Raw genomic sequence first — 15175 nt, 5'->3', positions numbered from 1 at the left:
AATAATGTTTCAGGCTCGTTAATGGCATATAAAACCCACAGAAGGGGCCTCAAGACTCTTGTTGCTTTCTAATTTTCCTGTTTCCTGGGCCTCTTGGGTCTCATCAGCCTCTTTCCTCTCTCCAGGAAGGATTGCTTCCGTTCAAAAGAAATAGCTACTGGCTATGATTATAAATTTCAGTAACAATGTCTGAGTAGTCACAACCTTCCAAAGGAATCATGGGGCAAAAAACAACCAAATTAAGTAAAATCAAGCACAACCCCTCCCAACCTTATTTGGTCATGTGAAATCTATTATTGAACTTTTGAGATGTGGTGAAAGTAGTTTTGGCATGCTTGGGAGCCATTTTGTTTTTCCAGAAACACCATGTGAGATAGTAACCACTATTAAGTATTGTGAAATGTTAAGAGACAATATACTAAAAACAATGCACATTGGAACAATAGTCTTTTAATAATTGCTATAGTGGCATTGATGGTGAGTCATGATCACATCCATGCCATTTTCTGCTAGTACATGATGTCTGATGTTGTCACGGGGATATCATTATCTACAATATCTTGCATATCTGACACTTAAATAGCCAAGAGATTTAAGATGACTATTGAGGGCTGGAGAGATGGCTTAGTAGTTAAGTGTTTGCCTGTGAAGCCTAAGGACCCCAGTTCGAGGCTCAATTCCCCAGGATCCGTGTTAGCTAGATGCACAAGGGGGCGCACACGTCTGGAGTTCATTTGCAGTGGATGAAGGCCCTGGCATGCCCATTCTCTATATCTCTATCTTTTTCTCTCTCTGTGTTGCTCTCAAATAAATAAATAAACAAAAAATTAAAATTACTGTTAAGTTTGCTTGAGTCATTATATTTGGTTTCTCTCTCAACATCCCTTCACATAATAGATAAAAAGGAATGGATACAAACAGGCATTGTGCTGACTGGGAAACAGTAAGGCATCAATTGCATACAGAAGAAAGTGCCATCCTTCTACCTGATTATAAAAGTCTGATTAAACTCTGAAATAATCAACAAGATATAAGTATACATAATTACATGCCAACAAAAGCAGACACGATATAAGTGCAACAAGAATTTGTATACATGAGCCGGGGAGGGAGCTCATTTGGTAAAGTGCTTGCTTCATAAGGGCAACAATCTGTGTTTGGTTCCCAGAAGTATGTAAAAATTCTAGGCCTGCTGACAACCACGCATTAAAGAAGCAAGAATTTTGACATATAAAACTTAAGTAATATGGAGAATTTTTTGTTTATTTTTATTTATTTATTTGAAAGTGACAGAGAAAGAGGGGGAGAAGGAGAGAGAGGGAGAGAATGTCCATGCCAGAGCCTCCAGCCATAGCAAACGAACTCCAGACTCGTGCGCCCCCTTGTGCATCTGGTTAAAGTGGGTCCTGGAAAATCGAGCCTCGAACCCAGGTCCTTAGACTTCACAGGCAAGTGCTTAACCGCTAAGCCATCTCTACAGCCCAATATGGGGACTTTTGTTGTTGTTGTTGTTTTTCGAGTTAGGGTCTCACTCTAGCCCAGGCTAACCTGGAATTCACTATGGAGTCTCAGGGTGGCCACGAGCTCATAGCAATCCTCCTACCTCTTCCTTCTGAGTGCTGGGATTAAAGGCGTATGCCACCACACCTGGAAAATACGAGGATTTTTAAAAGAAGAAATTGGTCTCATGCTAAATACTTGACATTTAAAGCAATATATTTTAGGGTTGGAGAGATGGCTCAGAGGTTAAGACATTTGGCTGTGAAAACTAAGGCCCAGGCTCTATTTCCCAAGTACCACCTGAGCCAATCACACATGGTGGTGCATGCATCTGGAGCTCATAGGCAGCGGTTGGAGGCCGTGGTGTGCCCTTTCACTCTCTCTTTCTCTATATTCTTCTTTCTCTCTCTCTCTCTCTCTCAAATAAATAAATAAAAGCTGTTCATCATAAAAATGCATTTTACTTATTTGTGCATGTGGATGTATACATGTACCAGGGCCTCTTGCTGCTACAAATAAACACGAGATGCATTTACCACTTTGCATCCTGAAATGTGGATGGGACCTGAGGAATTGAATCCAGGCTCACTTGCTTTGCAAGCAAGTGCCTTTAACTACTGATCCATCTCTCAGCCCTAGTTAACATTTTTTGGAAGAGGAAAGTGACATAAAACCCCAAGGCAAGGGCAACATTTATTGACACCCTGTATGTCTCTTACATGTTTACTTTTCCTGTGTAATAAGATTTCTTCCCAATTACAAACAAACAAATACAACAACAACAATACAACATGAGGAAAGACTTGCAGTTGTAGCAAAAAGGAGTTCCATGAATTTATGAGATGAGTAATTAAATAATTGAGAGGAGAATGTAGATTAGAAAGATTGATGTAACCAGAATGGGAAGTTTGGATTCTATCTTACAAGATATAAAGATAAGTAGCCATCTTTTAGGAAGATCATAACCTAGAATTAACATTTCTGAAGCATTACTATGATGGAATGAAAAAATGAATTTGAACAGAAAGAAATTATGAAGAGAGAATTCCAAATAAGAAACTACTGCTAAAATCATCAAAGGCCCTTGATTTGTAGCCTCTACAAGCATGAATGTGTGTGTCTGGGATGTGTTCATAAACATAAATGTGCATGTTCAGGATGTCTACAAACATAAATGTGTATGTTTTGAATGTGTTCATGAACATAAATATGTGCGTTTATGATGTGTTTACAGACATGAATATGTGTGTTTAGAATGTGTTCACAAACATGAACGTGTGTTGACAATGTGTTTACAAACATATGTATTTAGGATGTGTTCATAAACATGACTGTGTGTGTTTGGGATGTGTTTACAAACATGAATGTGCATGTTTAGGATGTGTTTGCACACAGGAGTGTGCATACTTAGAACGTGTTTGCAAGCATAAACGTGTGTTCTTGTCCCATTTATTGTGGAAAACTGGCAGCTATTTCCTAAGCCTCCTGGAGACAGCTCTACCCCAGCAGCTGGATGGATAAAACTATCTAACACAAACACTGTATCTAACATCCAAAGCTCAGGGATTGTTGTGGAAGAGGGGCTAGAAAATTGTAAAAGCCATAGGGTGGGTAGAAATATCCTGAGATGGAGCCCCCTCAAAACTAACAAGGGTCCTAATTACCCCACAGGAAACAGAAAGGACCCTACTGAGGAGGGTCCTCAGGACAATGGGGTCCAGGGGTGAGGGAATATAAGACTATAGCCTATGTAAAAATATTTATATAGGTATATAATTAAAAAATTAAATAAATAATATGTAACAGATTGGAGGCAGCCCCTGGGACTTGGTCAGAGGATAGAGTCTATGCTGAATCCTATCTACTATTCACTTTGACTACTAAAAATGTTAAATGGAAAGAGTGCTTGTCTAGTATGTAGGAAGACCTAGGTTTGATCTCTGCCATGGCATAAAACCATTCTTGGCCATCAACATTTAAACACAGAGATAGGAGGAGGAGACCTAGAAAGAGAAGGGACTAGTGAATAAGAAAGGGTTCAGTGGCAGGAGGTGGGGAAGGGGCAATAAAAGATGGTAATGAGAGGGGATTATGATCAAATTCTGTTTATATATTAAAATTGTCACTAAAAAGGTTAAAAAAACAAAACCAAATCAGAAAGATTCATATCTACTCAATAAATTTATTAGAAAGATCTCACACTGATCTATTAATGAAATTATTATTAATTTGAATAAGAATATTTTTAAATTCATATCTTCTTGTTGCAAAATCTATGTGTAGAATTGATCATTATTTGCATAACTTAATATTCATGGATCAATTAAGTAATAATTTTTCCTGAGAAATAATAAATGAAAGAATGTGACATACAGCAATTCCAATCAGACAAAGCTTTCAGACAATTAAAATCATAGTGACTGCATCTTCTCAACATTGTTTCATTTGGGTTGAAAAAATGTCATGACTACAACACAACCTGATAAGACAGAATTTTCCTGTAGGTGTCCTGCTTTGTATTTTCAGTGTCATCCAAATAGTAGAGTGGTCCATATGAAAGTTCCTAAAAAATTCTAGATAATAAAATCTAAAAGTTATGAAATATTTTTTTTCCAGTATTGCTTTTCTATCCTAGCCAAAAATTTTTGCCTCTTTCCTTGCCAATTGGAACTACAGAAACTAGGTTAAATTATTCAGTGTAGAATTAACAAGCCTGGAACCTGCCTGTCTGGCTCTTTGAAGTTCAGGAGTAATGGGAGCCCTCCCATTAGCAGGCAGTTGACAGTGAAATATTACACACAGGGGAGTAATTATGGCTAAAGCATCCTACGGCCCATCTGCGCTTTCTGAAATCCATAATCAATCTAGTTCACGATGGGATCAGACTTCTAGACATTCATGTCTGGGTGAACGTATCAGAAGGGGAATTTACAATACATCAATTAATGTACCCGAGGAAGGGCTGACAGTCCCGACCAGTGCTTTCTCTCTGGTTAATGGATAGGGTACTATGAAGAGTAGAGTAGAATAATAATCAGGACCAACCACTGTGACCTCATTTATGTGAATGATTACCTGTTTGAGGAAGGCCTTTCTCCTGAGAATACACAGAAATGTTTTTAAAAGTCACCCATACATGGCCACTTTCATATACCACCCTTTGTATTTTGTGACCTCAATGTTAAGAAAAATGTTTTCAATTCTTTTTTCAACCACTTGTTGAAATAAAATTGGATTTTTTTTCTTTTTCTCAAGGTAGGGTCTCACTCTAGCCTAGACTGACCTACAATTCACTATGGAGTATCAGGGTGGTCTCGAACACATGGCGATCCTCCTACCTCTGCCTCATGAGTGCTGGGATTAAAGGCGTGCGCCACCACGCCCAGCTGAATCATTATGTTTTTAACTTGAAGTTTTATGTTTTGAAAATAAAGCAACCACTATGGGATGCATAATGCTGCCTTGGTAACAGTTGATCCTTTCTGTGTCTACTCAACCCTGTAGTGAAAATCCATGTGAATATCTCTATACACATTTTCAGAGAAATCGGGGGCTATGGCACTGGAGAAACCTTCAAACACAAACCCCAGCCTTGTTGCTGCTGTGAATTTATTTAGCAGAAGAATCTTTGTCCCAGCACAGAAGAGAGAAGACCAGCATGTGTAGTCACCCTGTGCTGTCCTTCCTCCTCAGCCTCCATTTGCTGATGTTGCCTGCACACACTGTCTCATTCAGGAGTCACATCAACTCCGGGCAGTCTTCCATTTCCCTGGGCAAACTCCTGATGCTGGCAGGCTCCATGGAGAGGAAGGGAAGAGGAACCATTTGAAGAAAGTCAAGCTGAGCTCTTTGGAAGCATTATCCCTTCCTTACCACAACTTAATTTTGGAGGAAGTTCGTGTTGTTACTGACCTGCTGACCAGAGTCCTTTCACCCTGGTAGATATTATGGGTAGGCAAGAAGCTCTTCTTTTTCCTTTTTCTTTCTTTCTTTCTTTTTCTTTTTTTATTAGTTTTGTACTCAGTCAATACAGTCAAGTTGGTACCATTGTTAGCCTCCTCCTTATCCTCTCCCCTCATCAGGGACCCTCTTAGTTGGGGAATATGGGTCGTGCATTGTGGGGTTAGCCATCAGTTATGGGTAGGAGGCAATTTCTCTGTGTATTATGACCCAATGTGTGACTCTGACATTCTTTCTGCCCTCTCTTCCACAAATTTCCCTGAGCTATGTTGGGTTTATTTTAGGTCTGCTTCAGTGATGAGGTCTTGGGAGCCTCTGTGTTTCTGTATATCTAATTTGGTAGGAGCTAATTGTTCTCTGTGTCAATCTCCTTCACCCTTGTGCTGGTACCAGGTCCACCATGAAAACAGCACTCTTTCTCGTTTCCCCACTTATTCTTAGTTTCAGCTGGGGCCCTTTTGAGGTATGATGGGGAGGTTCTCTCCTTAGGATCTGCGTCTATGTGAAAAAGAGAAGCAAATTCTCCAATGGAGAGTAAAGTTAGCACCAGATAAATGGGATAACCATACTTTTAAGAGAGGATTTAATAGGTGTAGGCCCTCTTGTAACCCACAATGGGTGGGAGCTTGATAATGGAGAGCAGACTCATATTTGGATATGATTCTGATTTCTCAGCTCCAGTTGACAGTATGTAAAGTTCCAGAAGGTGCTACATGAGCGACTGGGGGAAATGACCAATATCTGTCCAAGCAACTCATAGTCTAAACCTACTTAACAGCAAACAACCTGACATGATGCTCACACAAGTGCAATAGTGGCGCACAGCCATGGTGGCAAACCAATGCTCTTGATTTGGTTAACATATCTGCTCAGTGGCAAGAAGCTCTTCTAAGTGCCATGGCCTTTGCTAGTGTTTTGCAGCTCTTGGGGAAAAGCAAAGAACAGAGGCAGCAGGCATGTGGGGGCAGGCGCAGGTGTGTCTCCAATATGAGGATCCTTACTTCGACAAGTGCCCCGGCTTGTGTAGGTCTAGGAAGTCAGGATTCCTAGTTGTGGGCAGCAGCGGATGCTACAGCTTCAGGCAGATCACGGTATCAGGCAATGTTAATGCTTCCTGGCCTGCACCCTCTCAGACCACTGGCCCTAAGTTTCTCAGGAATTCTTCCAGTGACCATGGCCTCAAGGTGTTTGTTTGGTTGGTTGGTTTTGCTTTTGCCATTCCCCTGTTTCCTGTTATTAGATACCTGTCAAACTATTCAGCTGCCTCTTTAGCATACAGCTCTCTTGACACTTGAAGCTCTGCCTTCCAATTATAACTACTGCTTGGTATTTCTATGGCTTAAAATTCATTTTCAGATTATCAAATGAATGATGTTTTGTCACTTTCATGACCAGGTAAACTCAAGCGTAAAACAGAACAATTAATGTTAAGTGTGTATGTTTTTAATGTTGTGTTAAAATGCATGTCATATTAGGTAAAAAACATTGTCAATGAACAAATCATAGAACTTTGAAGAAAAATGAGCTCATACTTTTTTGTTTTTTGGTTTTTCAAAGCAGGGTCTCACTCTAGCTCAGGTTAATTTTGCATAATTTATTATCAAAGTAATGAATGTAGAAAACTGACATTGAGTAATTCATACTAAGTTGTAGATGTCAAGAGCAAACAAACTCTAATTCCCTCTGTATAGGTGTTCTAAATCCTGCTCTCCAGGAGTTCTTTTTTGCTCTATATAGGAGTACCCATTCCTGGCTTGACTATTTTCAGCTGTGTATTTTAGAAGGAGAAGGGGTGTTCGCTAACATAAAGAGAAGCATGCTACAGTTCTACAGTTGGACTTTCAGTAACACTGTGTTCAACCAGATGGACCCACTTGTGCTCAGATTATTTGTGGAGATTTGTGACTCTTTGAAGAAAAACAACTGTAGTATTATTACCATTTCCAGAGAGATCAGTAGTTTCCTTAACAGTCTGCACCTCAATCTGAACCAGAACAGGATTCCAAGTGACATTTTTGTTATGACAAATATCATGTCTTTAATGATTGTTGGCACTACAGCTTGTACTAAAGCGAGTACCACCCAGGTTCAGACGAAACGCTTCAAGGAAGCATGTTTGTTACTGTGCTTGAAAGAGGAAGCCTCTTGTCTAGGCAGTGGGAGAGCCTCCCTTCCTAAAACATGGGAGAGGGAAGCATGGGGCTGGCTGAAAGCATCAAATGGTTCCTTTTGGCCTGAACCCGTAATGGATGAACTGCTTTCAAGGGAAGGCTGGAGAATATGGTGAATGTTAGGAGTAATTTGCTTCCTTTTATAGAACTGGCTGGGTGGGAATTTCACAGACTGATAAATTCATCTCAGTTCTTTCCTTACAGTCTAGCTAACTAAAGATTTTCCTCAATACCTAGAAAATGTCTTATATATCTCTTTAAGACAGATCAGTAACTCCATTATAGTTCTATTTTTGTCTTGAGATTATGAAGCATAAATCTTCTTAATATAAAGCAGTGAACTTTAACTGCCAATATTCTTAAAAGGTTTATAGCTTATGAATAATGCACAATTTGGCTTCCATTGTTACTAGAAAATGGATTGTTGAGTAAAAAGAAAAAAGTAAGATGAAGTAATGGACAGTTAATATTGTTCCTACTTGACATTTTTTGGGAGATGCTACTGAGAGTATGTTAACAGAGTTTGGAGAGAAAGAGGAACTGTTTCAGAGTTTAAGCCAAGACAGAAAAATAAAAAGAATATTTGCCATGTATTTAATAGCTGGATCAGATTCTCTTACTGTGGTTAAGGCTTCTCTAAAATTTTTGTCATGTAATTTTTTTGTTATTTTGTTTCTGTTTTGTTGATGGTTTATATGTAAAATATTTATCTTATCTATGCATAATAACTATGGTTTGTTTTATTTTTCCTTATTAAATAAAAGACACTAATGGACAACCAAAATGTACTTCTATTATCTTAAGCTCTGTCAGGTTTTAAGAGGGATGCTTTGAGGAGATTTACCATTTTGTTAACTCCATGCCAAACCAAAATGTGATTGATGTTCATGTGGTTCCCCTTCTTTCCCACAGCACTTCAGCATGAAGCTCACTGGTCATGAGTGTGGATTGTCCTGTCAGGCTGTCATGACAGGATGTTCCTAGTCATCTAGACCCAACTTAAGTCATTCTGAGTCTGTTCTACCACTTCCATCAAAGTTACTGACAAATTCCACATGTACTTACTGTTTTAATCAAGGCAGGCTGCTATAAAAAAAAAAACATATGGTGCAGTGGACAGTTCAACCAACAAATTCTAATTCTTTTACAGTTCTTGAGAACAGAAAGTCCAAGACAAAGGTGCCAGGAACAGCATGCCTGCAAAGGGCCCTCTTTCTGGTATGCTAGTGGCCAATTCCTGAATGCCCATGTACTAAAGAGAATGAATACGCTCTCTAGTCTCTTTGCTTTTGAAGGGGTGATGCCATCAGCAAAGACTCTCCCATCATAACATCCAAAGTTCCCACAACCCCCAGAGCTATCACATCTGTACTAGACTTCTGGGAATAATTTTGAGGGTAACAAAATTATTAACTCTTTGGTGCATTGTATCCTTTGCCCTCTCCATCTCATGTGTTATTGGTCCACTTGGACCCCATTTTCCTCTGATCAAGATCACAATGAGAGCTATGATATTAAGCGCTAGGGATGCAGTTCAGAGGTAGAACATTTGACTAGGATTCACAAAGTCCTGTGTTTGATCGTCAGTACCTCCAAAAGGAGTATGATGGGTCACAAAAATAGGACCTGGGTTCTATCAAAACCATGAAATGGACTTCATACCTCCAGATTTTCTCTATACTGGTCTTATAATTTATGTAAATCTCCATTATTTAATGTTATTATGATCTATATGTTTAAGAATGATCCCAGTCTACTAGCCCCAGAGGGTTTTATTAAAGGAAGGTAGAGAAGAGGATTACTACAGCAAAGAAAATGGTAATTCTTAGGACAGGATGTAGTTTCGACCTTTAATGTCTCCAGGTGGCACACGTGTTAAATAATTTTCCTCAAAGTGGCACAAAGTTGGTAGAAACATTCAGAAATAGGGTCTTATGTGAGGTCATTAGCAGCATACCCTTAATGATGTAATGGGACTTCAGTCCCTTACTTTTCCCTTCTTACACCTTGGCCTTGAGGTGATGAACATTATTCTGTCACATGACTCCTTCCTGATGGAGTGCCCCATCACAGGCCCAAAGCAACATGATCAAAGAATCCTCAAGTGGAATCTCTCAAAAAGCTGACTAACAGTGGTGTGTTTCTTAGTTTTGCTTGTCTTCCTGTGATGTTTTTGTGGTTCCTCTTCCTTCCTGTAGCACTTCAACATGAAGAGGAGCATTGTAGCTCACTGGTTGTGAATGTGGACTGTCCTGTCAGGCTGCTTATTTCCTTATTACCAAAACATAGTTCGCAAAAGTGAGCTCACCGCGTTTCTGTGGATAACATAACAAGGCAATAAACAAAGCACATTGAAGAACAGCAAACTAAGTAAACAGTAAGCATAGGAACACCCACGCTAGGAATGACAGAGTAAGCTTGGGTCCACACAAAAACATGGAGGAAGATAAATCATATTCCTTACCATCAGGAAATAACACTATTTGTTGCTTGAAGGAATAAAATGTTTCTACGTTTTGGGTGACCGTTTTCTTGTCCTTCCTGTCCTATGACTCATCCTATACCAAGATGATCTGAGAGACAGAACAATGTTTAATCACCAGATTAATCCAGTGCATTCTCTGACTTCACAAAGAAGTGCCATGACACAGTATGAAGGGTCAGCCTGATCATATCATGAAAAATTCATGTCCACAGAAGTGTGTCTCAGTGCCCTCAAGTTCACGACCCTCAGTTTTAGAGGACATGAAAATGAGTAATAAGACCATGACGATACATTTCTATATAATATCAATGTAGTTTGTGAAATACTGAACTAAGTTTGGAAGCTTTTAAAAGATATCTTTGTTTTATAAAGCAAAAGCAATTTGTATATGGCTTCTACTGCATCTTCACAGTTTATACTATTATTCATGTAGGGTTTTTTCTTTCAATCCCAGGTCTACTTAAGCCCATGTAAAAGGAAGTTGATGAGTTATAAATCAGTTGTTTAGGATGTAGGCTTAGTTTCATAGAAGCAGTATTATGCATGCAGCCTACTTAACAGTGTATCTAAATTAGCAGTAATGATGCTATAGTCCCACCATTGTATCTAAGTTCTCTCTAGAGAAATTAGTAATGCGTTCTTTTTTTTTAATATTTTTTTGTTTATTTTTACTTATTTGAGAGTGACAGAGAGAGAAAGAGGCAGAGAGAGAGAGAGAGAGAAAGACAGAATGGGTGCGCCAGGGCCTCCAGCCACTGCAAACCAAACTCCAGATGCGTGCACCCCCTTGGGCATCTGGCTAATGTGGGTCCTGGAGAACTGAGCCTCAAACCGGGGTCCTCAGGCTTCACAGGCAAGCACTTAACTGCTAAGCCATCTCTCCAGCCCTAGTAATGCGTTCTGACTTGAAATGATAGAGCATTTCACTACTATAACCCTTCCCAGCCTTAATCATTGGAGGGAATAACCTGGACCTGGGTTAGCTATCATGGAACTGCAAGTCAAAAGTACCATGGAATACCATCTCACTCCTGGTAGAAGGCATTTCTAATCAACAGAACAGAACAGAACAAAAAATTATCACAAATGCTAGAGAGAATATGGAGCAAAGGAAATTTATAAACTGCTAGAAAGAATATAAATTAGAATATTGTGATAAGCAGTATGGGAGTTACTCATAAAAATAAAAGTAGAACTATAGTATGGTCAATCTGTCCAGTCTTCGGTATAGATACAAAGGAAATAATATCAATATACAGAAGAAATACCTTCATCCTCCTGTTTATTGTGGCAATATTCATAATAGTTAAGATGTAAAATCAACCTAGATGCTCATAGAGTATATAAAAAGAATATATTTACAATGGGGTATTATTCACTCAAAAGCAAAATTCATAGAAATATTACACATAATTCTATCAATATGTTCTGTCTCTCAGATCATCTTTGTATAGGATGAGTCATAGGACAGGAAGGACAAGAAAACCGTCACCCAAAACATATTGATGAAAAATGAGCAAAAATGTACTAGTATCTGGCATCTGGGGGAAGTGACAAAAGGGAGGAAAAAAGGAGACCTCAGAGCATCTCAGCTCTGTGTCACATGCTAATTACATTTCTATGAGGGGCTCTAGCATTTCCAGTTCTACAACCCTACAGATTGTGTCTTCTCCTAGACCACCGCCTACCACAGAAGTTATTCTCTCATTCCCCGGATCAAGTATACAGATGTCGGAAGCTCTGGTTTTCAGTGTCTGCTTCATTCCTCTTGTGATTTGTGGTGATGAGAGCATGTGGCACCATAATTTAGTAACTAAGTCTCTCCAGTCGTTTACATACTGACACAAAACCTTATGGAATGAAGCTCATTAAGTATGACATATACATTGATAGATTCCTCTTCATTTTATAAAATAATGGTAGTCACATTTCATCAAGTTGATTTCAGGACTGATTTTTGGATTATACCCCATAGCTTAAAAACTTTGCTGTGAAGGGTGTTATTTGTAAAAATTAAAAAAAAAATAAGATAAAACCATAGCTTTAAAGTAACACAAATTTCACCTCTCTCACCTTCTCTCTCTCTCTCCCTTCCTTCCTTCCTCAACAGTATCTAACTATAAAGTCCTTATTTCCCTCAATTGGGTGATCCTCCCTCCTGCCCCAGGCTTCTAGCTGCTGAAATAGCATTTATCTGCCTTCAACTAAGCTAGCAGTGTTTAGGATTTAGAAGTCTTTCCTATGGAAAATTGCTTCTCATGAAACTTGGAGAAACATCCCACAATTCCCTATTTACTATTAAACTTTCCACTGTCCACACCTTTTCACTTTGATCCCTAGAACCAAATGAGAATCAAGAAATGAATGGTGACCAAGGGTCCTTGAGGCCTTCGATCTGGAACAAGAGTTCATTCAGGCATCATAAATTAGCATTGATTATATTGAGCATGGTACACAGTGTCCACTGCATGCTGCCCCATGGGCCTGGGTTCCAGATGCTATGCCCATGACTGAGCAGAAAGGACAGTGACATTTGCTTCCAAATTGTGCTTAGTGATACAAATTTCACTGTAATCACTGTGTCCAACCTCTTGAATTCTTGCCTAGTTCAAGTCTAATTCTCCAACCTTTTTAGTATTTCCTTTTCTGTTAAATTCCATCATAGTAAAAGTTGGTTTCTCTTGATTTTACTCAGTTACAATAAGTAATTACAGATTTTTATCTGTTTGTACTGAGGAAGACCATTGTGGAAATTCCTTGCAGTGTCTGCATTGATGACCCTTAAGGGGAAGGATATGGATTGCTGACTAGACAGTAAAGAATTCATCCCAGTTTGTTCTATTTGCTCTAATTTTGTTCTATGTTATTGACTTTATTTACACATTTCTTTTATGTTTATAGTATTTACTCGATAACATTGATTCTAATATAAAAGCATATTTATGCATATTTTGTGGGAGGAATCTGCATGTATAACTTGGAAGCCCCTCAGGACATTCACACTACTAATGGTCTGAGTTAATATGTACTTTAGAAGATGTCCAAACAGAGGTTAAGGAAGAAAGCAGAGCTCAATGGGTTTGGATACAAATACTCCCCTGCTATACAGAGCGACTATAGTGAGGGAAAAGTGGAATCTGAGAGAGATAGAGATAGAGGGAGAGATACCTTGAATATCCAAGCCACCTGGTCAGAAGGATAAGTGTGAATTTTGAATGTTGTCTGTGTTCTTGTTCCCCATAAAAGATGCTAAGAAGAAAAGAGCAGGAAGCTCAATCTTTGGGTTGTGAGTGCATTGCCTTCTCAGATGACTGGCTCTCTGCATAAAGCACAGTTGTAGATCGAATTTGCCTATGTGCATGGACCACTTATACTTTCTTAATTAATGCACTCATTATTTCTCTTCAAAATCAAATACTCCTTTGGGAGGAAAATAAAAAGACTGATTAAATAAGTGAAAAGGGGAAACAAGATTTGCATTGTTGGGAAATACTAGCAAAACATGCTCATTTTTCTCATGCAAAACACCAGGATATGTATATGTATGTATACATATATTTCAAATACATACATATATATATATATATATATATATATATATACACATATATATACATATACATATCATATACATATCATATATATATATATATATACATATACATATACATATACATACATATACATATATATATATTCCAAAACAAATGTACATGTATGTCTAATGCCCATGGAGCATCCAGGTTTAAAGCCATTGAAAAGAGGCATGCACTTTCCATAATAAATCATTGTTACTATTTATTTATGAACAATAGTTAAATAGTTAAACTATTTAGACAGAAATTTGATTTAATTCTATCTAATCAATGATAGAGGTACAGTGTAAATTCTTCTCTGGGCTGCATTATTCAGACAGTACCTTTGTTATTGTACCATTTCTAATGAGTAGGATTGTGACAAGATCCTCAAATCCAAAGATACAGGTTTGCTGGAGAAAATGCTCATTGGGTTTCACTGCTGCTCTTCTCTCTGGAGTAATGTGTTTTAACACCTTGATCATCCCTACTGTATGGGATACTTTAGACAAAATGCTTGGTATATAAATCCAGTGCAGATATATTAACACTAAGTCTCACACAAAAATATCACCGATTTATCAAATCTGCACTGAATTATCACACATATGTAAATAGCATGAATCATCCTACCTAATATTAAGCCAAATGAGGCCATATTTTAGCAAATAAGAACTCATGAAAACTTTAATGAAACAAATATTAAATACCATAAAGTTTTTTAAAAGGAGGAAATTTAACAATTTTATCTTAGGTGGTAGGCATGCAAATGAATATTAATTTATCATAAACAAATATTATTATGATTTTAAAATTTGGTAAATTAATACTGTATGAGTTTTCATTTTAAAATAACATTTTTAGAAGCTTTTATGAGAAAATTTTCATTTATTTAATTGCATTAATTCAGATCACAGATATTCTTAAGTTTCTTGGGTAGTATGGATTTTAGATAATGTTGAGTACATGATTAATGAGCATGGCCTATGGTTTCCTACAAGAATATATTTAAGGTTGTGGTGCCTTGTACTTGCTTTAGTTCTGGATAGGTGAGTTAGGGTTATCATCTACTTTATCTAAACTCTTGGAAAGAACACTTTTTTTTTTTCCTCTTGAATCAAATACAAAATTGTTTTCAAGAGGTTGAAACAAGAAGGAAAACCCACTGTTTCAACTTAGAAGTGATAGCTTTAATCTTTGATATAAGTGATGAAAAAAAAATGCATTGTGACACAAGCCTGGAAGCCTGGGAGGCAGATGATGGAGGATCAGGAGTCCCAGGCCAACCACAGCTGCAAGTGAGACCGTGTCTCACACATCAATAGCAGCATCAACAATTTGAAAAATTAACAAAATCAAAACACAGTAGATTTTCATATCTTCCTTCTTGTTAATGCATTTTAAGTGATTCCTTATTTAAGATTAGTAACCCCCAAATCTAAGCATGGTTATAATTAAAGGAGAAAAATTAAAAGAAATAAAAA

This window comes from Jaculus jaculus, chromosome 14 (assembly GCF_020740685.1).
Source record: "Jaculus jaculus isolate mJacJac1 chromosome 14, mJacJac1.mat.Y.cur, whole genome shotgun sequence".
NCBI classification, from domain to species: domain Eukaryota; kingdom Metazoa; phylum Chordata; class Mammalia; order Rodentia; family Dipodidae; genus Jaculus; species Jaculus jaculus.
The sequence above is the reverse complement of the archived record's forward strand: the minus strand, read 5'-3'. Positions refer to the sequence as shown.